A 10858-nucleotide genomic window follows, 5' to 3' on the forward strand; every position below is an offset into this window, starting at 1 on the left:
ATGTTATAGTTTGTTAAATTCACTAATGAAAATAAAAATGGATTTTATTACATGGTATTGTTGTGGTTGATATTTTAAAATATTGTACAATATAAAAGACCAGTTCTCCAGTTAACATTTGAGACTAGGGTGGGAATGACTCATAACAACAGTAAAACAATGGACTAACAATATGGCTCAGGAACTAACTGTACTTGCTACCAAACCTGATGACCGGAGTCCAATTACCAACAACCATATGATGGAAGAAGAAAACATGTTCCAAAATTTGTCCTTTGCTCTCTACCTGGGTGTCACAAGAGTGTCTGCATATACACATGCATAAATAAAATGTAATTTTTTAAAACCTAAGGGCTGGAAAGATGGCTCTTAAAAAAACTCTGGTTTATTACCAGCATTCACATTGTAGCTCCCATCCATCTGTAACTCCAGTTCCAGGACTTCCCATGCCTTCTTCTGATCCTGAACGCACCAGATTTAGATACAACCACACTTCTTTTGTTCCTCTGCTGGAGACAAGACAGTACTCCCTATCTCTGGAGTCTGGATAGCTCATTGGACGACTGAGGCAGATACTGAGCTTCTGGCCCATGAACCACTCCTTAGGAGGCAGAGATCCCACCTGATGACCATGCATTAGAACCCCTCATAATGTTTAAGTATCCAGCGTTTTTCTCCAGCGCAGACTCAATGTCTTAAAATTGGTGTTGATGGAGTCTTAGTTATTATGCTTTCTTCCTCAGTGTTAAGGATGAAACCTAGAGCCACATTCATGACAGGTTGAACATTCTACCATTAAACTACACTCAAACATGGAATTATTTTTAATTCCATGGGTGATTTTAGTCTATAACATGTTGATAATTATTACTAAATAAGAGAACAAATTTCTTGCTTAAAACAAGAGGGTAGGTTCAAAGCTTGCCATGTCAGGAAACAGCATCACCACCTGCCATGAACCATGGTGTCAATAGAGGTCTCCAGAAACTATCCAATCACCAGAGACTCAGCATCAACCCCACTGACATCTAGAGCAGCTATTACCAGAGACATGATACTGCCTGTACTTGGTCTAGCTATCCTAATATCTAACAATATAGACTTTAAACTAAAAGTAATCAAAAGAGATGAAGGTCATTTCATATTCATCACAGGAAAAATGCATTAAGATGAAGTCTCACTTCTGAACATCTATGCTCCAAATACAAACATGTAAAAGAAACATTACTAAAGCTTACATCACATATCAAGCCCGACACACTAATACTGGGAAACTTCAATACCCCCACTCACACCACTGGACAGGTCTGCCAGACAGAAACTTAATAGAGAAATAAAAGAACTAGCACATTATGATTCAAATGGGCCTAATACACATCTCCCAAACACAAAAGTATATACCTTTTTTCTCAGCACCCCATGTAACCTTCTCTAAAATTGGCCACATACTTGGTAACAAAACAAACATCAACAGATATTTAAAAAATTGGAAGCTGGGCGGTGGTGGCGCATGCCTTTAATCCCAGCACTCGGGAGGCAGAGGCAGGCAGATCTCTGGGAGTTCGAGGCCAGCCTGGTCTACAAGAGCTAGTTCCGGGACTGGCACCAAAGCTACAGAGAAACCCTGTTTCGAAAAACCAAAAATAAATAAATAAATAAATAATTGGAATAAATCCCTGTATTTTATTGGCTCACCATGGCTTAGGTTACAATTCCATAACACTAATTCCAGAAAATCCCATAAACTCATGAAAATTGAACAATGCTCAACTGAATCACCACTGGGTAAAAGAGGAAATAAAGAAAGAAACTAAAGACTTCCTAAAATTCAATGAAAATGATCGCACAACATACCCAAACTTATGGGACAGATGAAAATTATGATAAGAAAAAGGTTCATAGCAGTAAATGAATTCATGAAGATACTAGTGACATTCCACACTAGTGTATTAACAGAACAACTGAACAGTCTAGAACAAAAAAGCAAACTTATTTAGGAGGAATAGACAAGTGGAAATAATCAAATGGATGCCTAAAGTCAATAAAATAGAAGCAAAGAAAGCAACACAAAGAATCAATAAGACAACTGTAGTAAGAAGAAGTGGGCTGTGTCCAGCTGCCCGGCTAGCTTAGCCCCTGAAATAACCACATGGAAATTGTATTAATTGAACACTTCCTGGCCAATTATCTCTATCCTCTTATTGGCTAACTCTCACATTTTGATTAACCCATATCTATTAAATCTGTGTATCACCACTTGACTGTGGCTTAATGGTAAGATTCTAACCTACATCCATCTCAGGCAAGAGATTCATGGCATCTGCTACACTTTTCTTCTTCACAGCATTCTGTTCTGTCTACTCCGCCCACCTAAGGGCTGCCCTTTCAAAGTGTCAAGGCAGTTTTCTTTATTCAACATAGAAAGAAGACACTCCTACACCATTTCCCCTTTTCTCTTTAAACACAAAAGAAGGCTTTAACTTTAACATAGTAAAATTACATATAACAAAACAGTTATTGAGCAAGAATTACAGTTACAATATTTAGATATAATTTATCTTTTATCGTAACAAAGGAAAGCTATAACTATTTATTCTTCAACTCCATCAAAGACTCCATCCAGAAGGATATAATATTACTTATGTAAACCGGAAGTAAACAATTCCCAAAACTCTAGAAATGACAGAGACATCTTGCTGCCTGGACAATCACCCAAAGTTCCTCTGTACCGTTGGGGCACCCATCTTCAGCCTAGTATCCAGCAGACATTTCCATGAGCAGGAAAATTCAAACACAGTTCAGTCACTTTCTTCTGTATCCTGCAGAATGTCTCACAGACTCTTTCATGAAGCAGAAACCCAGAAGGACCATCTCACCTTTAGGCAAGTTCAGCAATCCTCTCTCTGCAGGTTCTTTATGCAACAGTCCAGGCAAGAGCAGTTTCTTGCCCAAATGGCTAACCAACTCCATAAGGAAACTCTTCGATGCCCATCTTCCTCTTGAAGTAGATTGGTGCTGCCAGGAGCAGACATGTCTCATTGTCATGAAAAGCCCTAAATTATTAAAACATTAAATGCCATATTCTGTAGTCTTTGAAAGATATGAAGAATGCCTATCTAACTGAAATATATCTCTATATATCTAGAAAATCTAACTAACATGACTACAAGCTTGACTATTATCAATGATTATCCATTAACAACCTATATTTCCTAATTATACATTACATTTTTAAATGAACTACACAATCACAATACCTTAATCAAGATCAGAAATACATATACATAAACAAAATTGACCTTAAATGTATATCAATAAAGCAAATCCATATCAATGCAAATTATCCATATTTATATCATATCCACCTTTAAATGTAAAAGAGCATTTATAAACAATATTTAGGAATATGGGTGAAGTTTTTTCTCTCCAAACTGCTTCATGGTATATGGGGGCACTGATAATCAGGTCCTTTATGGTGTATCCTATGTGCTAGGTTCATCTCAGTCTGTAGTTGAATGAAGTAATTTTTTGAGGGTGTTTACAGAAACCTTTCAGGAAGGCGTGGTCTATCATACCATATTGGTCTAGAAGAAATCCACAGGGTCTCATCTTCTGTGAAAACAAAAGAAGAACCTCTTTTCCAAAGCATCATATCCTTAGACCCAAATTTGGAAGTCATGATACCTTTAGAACATACATGCTGGTTTAGCTTAGCACACAACAGAATGAAATGTCTCTCTGTATTTAGTTCCTTCACAGTCAAAAAAATTCAAAGAAAACACAATAAACATAACCCCGACTCTCTGTGTATTTTCCATTTTTACATGGCTTATTTTTATTTCTTTTAATCTATAACTATCTGTACTCTGTCTCTTTAAAGACTTTACCTGTTTTTCTTAAGGCATTAGCTTTATACTCTTTTTTTCTCTCTCCCAAGCCTATGTACATTTATCTAACAGTATGACCCATTTAGAGGTCTTTTATGTCTGAATCTGTCCTATTGCATTGTCTTTAATTCTCTACTGTCTTGAAGAGCTTTTAAAATGCTAAGCTCTTAAGAATCTAAGCTGCTGCAACAATCCCAGGTCAAATGCACTTACTGCCTGCTTGCCTTGCCCAGTCCAACATGGCAGAGCCACCTGTGCCCCTGAGTCAGTTGTGCCTCTGAGCCTCAGAGTGGCGGGCTGTTCTAGATGTTGGCTCCACCTCTCTTCAATTTCAAAATGCTGGATGTACCATTTCTGCTAGCTCTGGGGCCTCCAGGAAGGAGCTACACTCAGCACTTTAACTCTGAGAATGAGCTTTTTTATCTGAGTTACAGCCAAATCTGCCAGGCAGAGCACTGCGCAGCCTGGAAACATCTCTCTGTATGGCAGCAGAAATCTGCCATGCTCTCCTGCTTGTGCATGCCTAGTCAACCTGATTCCGCTGACTGCCCAGGCAGGGAGCGCTGAGTCACAAGCATGGTCTCAGCCACTTTTCTTCCAACCCTAGTGGACACAGAAACACCTGGGGCCCACAATGTCATTAAAATGCTTTATAGCTAAAGTTTGCCCAGGTGGCACAGCCCAGGAAGCCATATTTTAAAACTGCACAGCTATTTTCCTGCTATGGCTGCTGAATCAGGAAAATTTCTCTGTGGCACCCGCCAGCAAACAGCAAAAAGCTGTGTTAAACTCTATATTTGTGTCTAGAATTCCTTTTCAAGCCCTCTTAGGTTTTACGTGGAGTTAGTTTCCTGGCTCAGTAGTTAGAATAGTGATGATGGCTCACTAGTTAGAATAGTGATGATGGCTCACTAGTTAGGATAGTGATGATGGCTCACTAGTTAGGATAGTGATGATGGCTCACTAGTTAGAATAGTGATGATGGCTCACTAGTTAGAATAGTGATGATGGCTCACTAGTTAGAATAGTGATGATGGCTCACTAGTTAGGATAGTGATGATGGCTCACTAGTTAGGATAGTGATGATGGCTCACTAGTTAGAATAGTGATGATGGCTCACTAGTTAGAATAGTGATGATGGCTCACTAGTTAGGATAGTGATGATGGCTCACTAGTTAGGATAGTGATGATGGCTCACTAGTTAGGATAGTGATGATGGCTCACTAGTTAGGATAGTGATGATGGCTCACTAGTTAGGATAGTGATGATGGCTCACTAGTTAGGATAGTGATGATGGCTCACTAGTTAGGATAGTGATGATGGCTCACTAGTTAGAATGGTGATGATGGCTCACTAGTTAGGATAGTGATGATGGCTCACTAGTTAGGATAGTGATGATGGCTCACTAGTTAGGATAGTGATGATGGCACACTAGTTAGGATAGTGATGATGGCTCACTAGTTAGGATAGTGATGATGGCTCAGTGGTTGGACAGTGATGATGGCACAGTAGTTATGATAGGGATGATGGCTCAGTGGTCAGGACAGTGAAGATTTCTCAGTGGTTAGGACAGGGATGATGACTCAGTAGTTAGGATATTGATGATGGCTCAGTAGTTAGGAATGCTGCCTGCTCTTCCAGAGGACTGAGGTTCAATATCCAGTACCCACATGGCAGCTTATTACTGACTGTAACTTCAGTTCCATTGGATCTGACACTTTCATATAGACATAAGTACAAGAAAGGCATGTATGATGTCAATGGGTTGCAGACTCTCTAAGTCTCTCACCTATACCCAGGAAACAGGGAATCTCTGTCCTTGTCCACATGATGACACAGAAGCTGAACTGAAGGGCTATGGGAGATGATGCAGACTCAAGGTAGGGACCCCCCGGACATGAGAACCTGGACCAGGATCCCACTTCCTCCTGAGCATTATCAGGACCCTGGGCTTCTTCAAAGGTGTTTCTGAAAGATGGTCCTCAGATCTTCAGAAGACAGCGGGTGTGCCCCTGTCCTTGATTTTATCCTTCTCTGCCCTTGGTATTTCTCCCCTTCACACTTCCCACTAGAAATATTATGTTTCCTTCTCTATCTCCCCAGCATCTCATAAAGTTTGAGCCCATGACATCCCTTACCTAATTCCATCAGGTTCTAGGCATTGGTTCAGTCTCAGTGCCGTCTCTGAGAGCTCAAATGTTGCACCCAAAGTCCACTGGGTCCTGGGGATAATTGTATCATGTGATGCAATTGCCAGGGCTTCTGGCCTTTGTACTCTTCTGGTTCATAGGTAGAAGGGAACCTGAGGAAAGAGACAGGCTTAGGCTTAAACAAGTTTAGGGCCTCATAGCCTCAAGCTTACCATTTTCCCCAATGTTGGTTCTGAACTATCTGACAGCTACGCTACGTGAAAGGACAGGATTAGGGTCAAAATGCTGTCTGGGGCTAGAGTTGGCTTAGTCATTGAGTGCATTCTACTCTTACAGAGGACCAGGGTCTGATTCCCAACACTGGTATCTGGTGACTCACTACGGGCTCTGCCAAAGTCCAGCTCCAGGACTCCCACACTGTCTTCTTGCTTTGTTAGCCACATGAACTCATGTGTATATACCTCCACACAGAAACATGAACATACTTTAAAAGCAAATAAATTCATTTCAAAATGGTTTGTTCATGAAATAAGTAGAATTGGAGACCTGGCTAAAATGTGAGACAGTGAAAGGAGCCCTGAAATCTGACCTCAGGCCTGGCCTCAGGCTGCTGCTGTCAGTCAGCCCCCCTCCAGCCCTGTTTCTGTGCATTTGAGCTAAGGATGAGAACAGAATCCTGGTCTGCGCAGGCAAGAAGACTGCTGGAGACCTGACAGGACACAGGCTCACCCAGTCCCCTGGTTCCTCAGACAGAGCAACAGAGAGGAACCTGGTGTATCCTGATGATCCCTCAGGGGCTTCCTGGAAGGACTCCCTGGAGGTGTCTGCCCATCTCTCTCCAGGTTCACAACTCAGAAGGGTGGACAAGTTCTTTGTCCTTATGCCCTGGTGGCCACTGTGGCAGCTTCCTCCCACCCTTGAGTTCTAGGCTGGGATGACAACTCCTCAGTCAGTGCTCTGACCCAGAGTGTCTATCAAGGTGGGGGATCTCCCCGCTACAGCCCTACTTCTCCTGAGGTCTGAGGGAAAGCTTCTCTTGGTCAGGATCCAGCTCTGGATTTTGCTGCTAGCCTGAGAGAGAACCTGAAAGTGTTTGACCCTCCTCCCCCATCTCTCTCCCACCCAAGTATTCTCCCTCCAGAGCCAGTCCAGCCAGGGACAAGATAAAATAGAGATTACAGCCAACCCTGGGGAAATCTGTTCCTGTAGACACAGGGGTGACTAACAGCTTGGGTTAGAATGGAGTTGTGTTGCTGCTGTTATTGCCTTTGGGTTGATGCTTTATTTTCCATCTTTGTGTAAATAAGGTTACTATGAAGACCTGGCCCTGCATGTCCCTGGTGTGCCCCTTAGCAATGCACTAGCTCCCCTTTTCTCCTCCCCCCTGCCACCACATTCCAGGAAAGAAAGAAGGAACAGTATCTCAGAGTAGTCCAAGTGAGGATAGAGAAATACTTTTATTTTCCTTTTCTCCATCTGGGAGGAGCCCTCCCTGGTGAGTTAATACTCAGGCTGACTTCCTGCTCTCAGCTGTGGGCCACAACACACAGTCTGTCTGGAAGCCTGTGAGGAGACCAAGGATCAGAGCTCACCTTCCCAAGCCCCGAGCAGGAGTTGGGAGACAGAAGGTAGCAGCTTCAGCAACAGGTGAGTCTTTCTCCCTCTGTAACTTTGTTCTCTGACAGCTTGGGCGATTTCATGTCTTGATTAAGTGGCTGAAGCTTCAGTCAGCCCAAAGCCCTGGACGTGAAGAAGCTTTGCACTGTAGTTAGAGAGAGACAAGAGAATGGCAGGGAAAGGGAGAGATACAGAGACACAGACAGTCAGAGTGTGACAGAGACACAGAGAGAGACAGCGAGACAGAGATAAGCAGACACAGAGACAGAGAGAACTCCGGAGCTTTTGAAACTGAGTACGATATCTGCTGACGAGGCCAGCTTGCCATCACCCACAGTCATAACGTTCTTGTGTGCAACACTGTCAGCTGTCAGAAGGAGACTCTGGTCACAGCTGTCAGGGACTCCTGGCGACCTCTGTGACAGGGTTCTGTTGTTATCTCCTGAACTCTGCCTCTCTCTGCTTTCACTGACTTAGTGACTTAAGTTGACTTAACTCAGGGAAGAAATTCAAATAGCAGATTCTCAGGGTCAATAGCCAGTACTCTCTGTCCTGGTCTCCTACCTGTCTGGCAGGACTTGTCACCTAGGAAGCTGTCCCAGGCTCACTCCTGGTCTGAGCTCTCCCTGTCAGATTTTGATCCAAGGAAGAAAAAAGGCAAGAAAGGCCCTGGCTAGCAGCGGCCATGGCAAGCTGCACGTTTTTATTTTCACTTCAGTGTCCTGTCCTGGGAGGGTGACTCCTCTGACAAAGACATGGTCGACCTCTGTCTGCTCCACAGTGGTGATCAGATGTGCTCCTCAGAAACCGTGCCTGTCAGGGTGTTTGCTACTGCACAGGAAGTGATACATTTCCAGTACTGGCGTTGAACCAAGGGCCTCGACTGTGCTTGACTATGTGTCTCTATCTATTTTAAAGATTTTAGAATCTGTGTTTTGCTATGTTACTCAGGCTGGCCTGAACTCATTCCACGGTGCGGAATGGCCTTGAACTTATGATCCTGGTGCCTCAGTCTTCTGAATGAGTGGGGATAAGGGCCACTGTTCAAAAGCTTTATATCTTGTGGGATTATAGAAAGTATAAAACCACTTTAACTGTCCCCCATACACAATCCCTAAAGCTCCTAGTCCTGGGTTCAGCCTTTACATATGTATATTAGACAGCGACTCTTGGTCTTTTTGTTATGTAGTGTAGACTGTCTTAAAACTTGTTATGTAGACCAGGCTGGCCTGGGACTCGCAACAGAGACCCACCAGCTCCTGCCTCCCAGGTACTGGGATTAAAGGTGTGCTTGTCATGCCTGGATCTTCCTTGTCTTCTAAAACATTTACTGTGAGTGTTTGTATATGCATGCCTGTGCGCATGAGTTTGTGCACATGGGAGAGACAGAGAGAGTCAGTCATAGTGACAGAGACACACAGAGAGAGCCTTTAGGTCAGGTGCCTTTGGAGGCCAGAAGAGGGTATCCGATCCCTGTAGTTGGAGTTACAGATGGGGCTGAGCTGCCAGACATGGGTGCTGGGAACTAAGCTTCCATCCTTTGGATGAGCAGTCTGTGCTCTTAACGTCTTTTTATCTTTTCCTATGCTTTTCTGTGCTTAACATTTTCATAAATACGTAATGTGTATTTTCATTTTGTAATACTCTTCTGTGTTTTGAGTCTTAGATTATGTAAAAAGTAGAAATCTTATAGAAGTTTGCATAGAATGTTTGCACATTTTCTTTATCCCTTTTTAGCAGCTACCCACTCTTCAGAGTACTTTTATATGAACTGAGAGATTCATAATTTTATTATGCTTATGTGTGCATGTGTGTGCTTGTGTCATGGAGTCAGAGGACACTGTGGAGGAGTTGGTTCTTTCCTTCTACCTTGTGGTTTGTGGGATCCAACAGATCCTCGGTTTGCTGGGTCATTTCCTAAGTCATCTTGTCAGTCCTCACTGGGAGTTTTAAACCAGCCTGCTTTGGATGGGTATTTCAGTCACTGTCACAGTTCACTGTCATCAACAAGCTCTAAGAACAGTGGTCACATAATTCATTTCACTTAATTTCATTTGTCTTGTGTCTAAAACAAACAAGAGTGGAGTTCCTGAGACAAAGGGCAGCAGTGACCACTTGCTCGTAGATGCTGCCACAGGGCCTGTGAGGAGGCAGCGTCAATGCTCTTCCTGCCAATAGCAGATGAGATGAGGAGTCTCCCCTCTCTCAGCCCGAGAATGCAGAGGTGACAGAGATGTGTGTTCGTTTGCATTCTCCCTATTAAGTGTTATCTTAATTAGAATACTTTAGTTTTGTGAAGAGACACCATGACACAGGCAAACTCTTTTAAAGAAAAACATTTAATTGGGGTGGCTTGATTACATGTTCAGAGGTTCGGTGCATTAGTATTATGATGGGGAGCAGGGCAGCATGCAGGGAGATGAGGCGCTGGAACTGAGAGTCCTATATCATGGCTCAGAAGCAGCAGGAAGTTGATACTGTCACTCGGAGTAAAGATTGAGAAAAAGACCTCAAAGCCCGGCTCCACAGTGACTCACTTCCCCCAACAAGGCCAAACCTCCTAATAGTGCCAGTCCCTTTGGGAGCTGGAAAATGGGTTGGTTTTCCTGTGCGCTGACTGGGAAATTCCCTCCTCTAGGACTGGTTCAGTTTTCACTGCCCTTAATCAGATGTTATCCCTTCTTCTATGTGTTTGCTAAATATGCTGGGAACTGTGGGTAAGACCCATCTGTGTGACTACATTGCACTTTGTTTGGTGAGTTCTGCTTTCTATAAAGTTGAAATTGAAATTTAGTATTGATCTTGTAAGAAAGAAGTATCCGCAAATAAAACCATACCGAAGGCACTGAAAAAAATCAAGCACCTTTGTGGTTTAGCGTTTCCACCTGCAGAACTCGGATTTGAACCTAGAGTTTCTTCCTTATCAGGCAAGTTCTCTACCCCTGAGATATAACCCAAGCCCCCTTTTTACTTTTGAATTTTGAGAAATAGTTTCAATCTGTTGCCCAGGCTGATCTTGAAACTGATTCTCCTACTACAGCTTTCTGAGTAGCTAGACTCATAGACCTGCCTCACCAGGCCTGGCATGAGGTTTTTCCTTGGTTGGTTTGACCACCTCTGGTCTTCAAGTAATAGATCTTAGTCTATCTTTATTCAGAGAAAGTTTCTTTTCTTGTATCTGTCTCCGTTTTAGGCAAAAGTATT

Source organism: Microtus oregoni, unplaced genomic scaffold, assembly GCF_018167655.1.
Source record: "Microtus oregoni isolate MIOR12 unplaced genomic scaffold, Mior012 000004F_ref0000308, whole genome shotgun sequence".
NCBI classification, from domain to species: domain Eukaryota; kingdom Metazoa; phylum Chordata; class Mammalia; order Rodentia; family Cricetidae; genus Microtus; species Microtus oregoni.